Source organism: Oncorhynchus tshawytscha, unplaced genomic scaffold (genome assembly GCF_018296145.1).
Source record: "Oncorhynchus tshawytscha isolate Ot180627B unplaced genomic scaffold, Otsh_v2.0 Un_contig_11936_pilon_pilon, whole genome shotgun sequence".
In the NCBI taxonomy this organism is placed as follows: domain Eukaryota; kingdom Metazoa; phylum Chordata; class Actinopteri; order Salmoniformes; family Salmonidae; genus Oncorhynchus; species Oncorhynchus tshawytscha.
In genome coordinates, this window is record NW_024605794.1 from 1 (window position 1) to 5143 (window position 5143).

At 37.4% G+C, this 5143-nt stretch overlaps 1 long non-coding RNA gene across 1 annotated transcript; it reads left to right on the plus strand.

Moving 5' to 3' along the window:
- Positions 1–1400: 1400 nt before the first annotated feature.
- LOC112239536 lies at positions 1401–4764 on the plus strand. The gene is made up of 2 exons (XR_002951862.2): positions 1401–2227; positions 4083–4764. It is a non-coding gene; the product is annotated as an uncharacterized LOC112239536 (long non-coding RNA).
- The last annotated feature ends 379 nt before the right edge of the window (positions 4765–5143 follow it).

The following is a 5143-nucleotide window of genomic DNA, read 5'->3' on the forward strand; positions in this document are numbered from 1 at the left end:
TGGTTTGCTGTGTTTAGTGTATGATTGATGCAAATAACTAGGGTGTTCTTCAGGATGTGGTGGTCTGGAGATTTAAAAGGGAAACATTAGAAACACATAAAGGTGCAGTCATGACAAAGCAGTGCCAGGTGACAATGGGGAATAGACTTAACATATAACATGTATAAACTAAGGACACTGCCAGGATAAACTTAACTTCTTGGCGCACACATCCCGTTAGTGGGATCATTGTCGTCTGCAACCGCTGAATAGCATAGCGCCAAATAATATCACTAAATATCACAATAGTCAAATAATATTACTAAAAAATATTAATATTCATGAAATCACAAGTGCAATATTGCAAAACAAGGTTTAGCCTTTTGTTAATCCACCTGTCGTCTCAGATTTTGAAATTATGCTTTACAGCGAAAGCAATCCAAGCGTTTGTGTAAGTTTATCGATAGCATAGCATAACATTATGTACACTAAGCATTAAGTAGCAAAGTCACGAAAATCAGAAAAGCAATCAAAATAATAGTTTACCTTTGATTATCTTCGGATGTTTTCACTCACGAGACTCCCAGTTACACAACAAAATTATTTCCCAAAATACCTCCGTTTGTTTGTGGTGCAATGTTCAGAAATCCACAGGAAAGAGTGGTCACGACAACGCAGACAAAAGTTCCAAGTAATATCCATAATGTCCACAGAAACATGTCAAACGTTTTTTATAATAAGAGGTGACCAAGAACCCGATTGTCACTCTGACAGAGCTCCAGAGTTCATCTGTAGAGATGGGAGAACCTTCCAGAAGGACAACCTTTTTGGTAATGTGGCCGGATGGAAGCTACTCCTCAGTAAATGGCACATGACAGCCCACTAGGAGTTTGCCAAAAAGGCACCTAAAGGACTCTGACCATGAGAAACAAGATTCTCTGGTCTGATGAAACCAAGATTGAACTCTTTGGCCTGAATGCCAAGCGTCACGTCTGGAGGAAGCCTGGCACCATCCCAACGGTGAAGCACGGTGGTGGCAGCATCATGCTTTGGGGATATTTTTTATTTGAAACTAGTCAGGATCGAGGCAAATAAGAACAGAGCAATGTACAGAGAGATCCTTGATGAAATCCTCCTCCAGAGAGCTCATGTCTACGTTCTGACCTTAGTTCTGTTGTTATTTCTTTGTTTTAGTATGGTCAGGGAGTGAGTTGGGTGGGTTGTCTATGTTTTGGGATTTCTGTGTTTGGCCTGGTATGGTTCTCAATCAGAGGCAGCTGTCAATCGTTGTCCCTGATTGAGAACCATACTTAGGTAGCCTGGTTTCACGTTTGAGTTGTGGGTGATTGTTTCCTGTTGTAATGTTTGTTTCAGGACTGTTTCGGTTTTCGTTTGTATCATTCCCTTTGTTATTTTGTATTCTTTAGTGTTCAGTTTAGTAAACTAAAATGGACACTTACCACGCTGCACATTGGTCCGATCTCTCCTACTCCTCCTCGTCAGAAGAAGAGGAGAACCGTGACAGCTCAGGATCTCCGACTGGGGCAAAGGATCACATTTCAACAGGATGTAGCATAGCAATAGAATACCAACCTAGTTGCATGTCTCTATGTGCTTTGGTTGTATGTGCTTTTTACAGCTCCTCAACAGCAATAAGTTAAGTTAGCTAAATCACGTACAGAACTGACCTAAATATAGCACATGTTAATTTGACCCAGTTTTTCACAGCCGGAAAGTAATCCTGCAGCAACAGGAAATGTGAATTATTATGTGGATTATAATTCATTGACATTCTTTTGTAGGGTTTCATACATATTTCGTAAGGGCAAATCAAGTCTGAGATTTTAAATAGGAAATTAAGAACTGTAGTAGCCTTGAATACACGACAAGTTTCCATTTCCTGCTATTCATAAAAATTCCTGCAAGAACAGGATGATCAAATTATGATACAGCGTCTCCAGGACAAGACTGGTAGCATACTGACTGGCAGATAAGAAACCTCAATGTAATAACATACAAGATCCTGATGGCAGTTGTAAGTGACTCTTCTGAGACACCAGAACAAGGAAACCAAAGATATTTCCACTGTAAACATGTCATGTCAATGCAACAGGTGAGAACAGTGAAAGGTTTCATGTAAATCATGTTGGCACGGCACTTCCTTGTTGTGTTGTATAAAGAGACCCATCATCTGTGTGAACCATATCACTTCATAGGAGACACACTTCTGATCCTGTGACATAACAAGGTAGGCACTTGTCAGTTTGTTGATCTTTGTTGTTAAATGTGCTGTTGGTTGATAAGGGTGTGGGCAGTAATATGAAGGCTGGAAATTAAAGGATAAGAGCACTGTGTGGGGTCTGGGTGTGACAGTTCAGGTGTCCTTGGAAAAAACATATTGACTGATTGGAACACATTTAGAAGGTATACTTTGCTGCACAAATTAAATTGCACAAATTGAAGCTTGTTAAGGCTACTTCAGTGTATAAATGGATATTATATTTTGCTAATATTTAGACTTGAAATAGGCTCATATTCTAATTATCTGTGTAATTTCAAATTCTATTGTTGAAAACTGAATTTATTGTATTCCATGTATAAAATAATTAGAAGTTGTCAAACAGTTGTAAATGTTCTATCTTGGTCCAGTTGATGTTACACATGTTATTTTCTACTAAATTACTACATAATAACCACTAAAGATGTGATGATGAAGGGTTACCTAATAAACACAAGGCAGAAGACATGATAAAACAAACCATTTCATCTAAATCCAGAGGCCTTATTTCCAGAAATATATTTTATGCTTTCTGGATTAGTCTGACATTGTTCTTATTTTGGATGAATGTACAGAACACTACTGTATTATACTATTCATATACAGTTGAAATTGGAAGTTTACATACACTTAGGTTGGAGTCATGAAAACTCACTTTACAACCAATCCACAAATTTCTTATTAAACTATAGGCAAGTCGGTTAGGACATCTACTTTGTGCATGACACAAGTCATTTTTCCAACAATTGTTTACAGACAGATTATTTCACTTATCATTCACTGTATCACAATTCTAGTGGGTCAGAAGTTTACATACACTAAGTTGACTGTGCCTTTAAACAGCTTGGAAAATTGCAGAAAATGATGTCACGTCAACTGCTGATAATGTCTTGAAAAATAAATAAATAAATACCGTTATAAGAATTACACAAAGTAGGGAACTTTATATTCAGAGGGGAAGGATGTGATTCTGTTCAATGAGAGATGAAGGAACATAATGTTGCTTTATATAATGTTAATGAACAAAGCATGAGAATGATTAGGGTTAATATTATAAATTCCAATGGCATGAGATAAACTACTTAGTTAACGTTAATAAATGTATGTAAAAAACTAACAATTTTAACATAAAAAATCAATATAACAACTAACAACAGTTTGTAGCACCTTCTGACCTCTCACTCTATCATATACACTGAGTACTAACAGTTATGAATCTTAAAAAATGAGGTTGCATGAACACAAAAAAAAATAATAAAAAATAATTTGATTTTGAGAGGAAATATCTGTGTCTTCGGCCCCCTGAAGTCGGTCTTCACTTCCATTCCCCTTTAATTGATGCTCTGTTTCTGTTATTTTTCATGATTATTGTATTTGATGAGGTAGGCCCTATTGGAATTTATTTCTCCCAACTGATGGCCTTGATCCATTATTCACGGTTCGCCTATGATTATATTGTTATTTTGTACCTACATGAATGTCAATCAAAATGTACTATGCAGAAAGGACAATGTAAACAAATGTTTATTTACAAATGTTTCTAGAGTAGAAACACAGAGGATGGTGGCAGTTATATTGTCTCAAGTTATTAAAGAAACATTAAAGTTAGCGTTGTTGGACCATCCTGTTTAGTCATGCTGGTGGATCACAAATACCTTAGTAGCTTCTACTGAGTCTAAGAACCCACGTTTATCAAAACAAAATGTAGTCGAAGCAGGCACACATTCTTCAGGAAACAGTACCAAATATACAGTACCAAATTGCTGCTTTGAGAGCAAAAGCATTCACTGTCTGTTTTTGGTTATTTTCCTATCTAATCACTAAGAAAGTCAGAGACCTACAAGATCAACAAGAGAATGGGTGGAGATGCATCAAGAGATCGAGCGGATCAGGCAGAGAAAGACTGCGATCAAGCCAGAACTGATAAACAGATAGCGGAGAGGGACAAACGGAAAGCAGAGATGGACAAACAGAATGCGGAGAAGGAAAAACAGACCATGGAGATGGACAAGAATAAGACAGAAGAGGCTTACAGGAAGCTCCTAGCTGAGAAAGTGAGAATGGAAACAGAACAAAAGATAGAAGAAAACCGAAGACAGGGGCTTGAGAAGGAAAGACTCAAATTAATAGAACACAATAGACAGCGAGAGAGAAATGAAAAGACAATAATTCAGCTGGAAAATGCAAAAGGAGATCAGAAAACTGTATGAAATGTATCCACATAATAAGAGACAAAGGCATAAACGGTTAAATGATCCACATAATGAATTATTGGACAAGGCACACAATCATTGTATACCTTTAATATCCACAATTGCGCTGCCTGTTTTATTTTCCCCAAATGATGTTGTTAAAGGGATAGTTCACACAAATGACAGTGGTTTAATAACCCTGTTAGTAATCTTTGGTTTTGTTTACCTGGCTGCTGCCACCAAATGCTTTTCAAACCAATGCCTGTCAATATCTGAGAATCCTCTGTAGCATTGCAATAAATAGATTCTATTGATGCCTTATTGTCGGATCTCTTCTCTGACACTTCACACCAAACACAGAAAAATCTAAACAGTTTATTCAGGTTTTGATGGCCAGCATTGTGGGTATTGTCACACCCTGACCATAGTTTGCTTTGTATGTTTCTATGTTTTGGTTGGTCAGGGTGTGATCTGAGTGGGCATTCTATGGTGGACATGTCTAGTTCTATGTTTTGCCTGATATGGTTCTCAATCAGAGGCAGGTGTTAGTCATTGTCTCTGATTGGGAACCATATTTAGGTGCCTGTTTGGTGTTGGGTTTTGTGGGTGATTGTTCCTGTCTCTGTGTTTGCACCAGATAAGGCTGTTTAGGTTTTCGCATGTTTATTGTTTTGTTAGTTTATTCATGTATAGT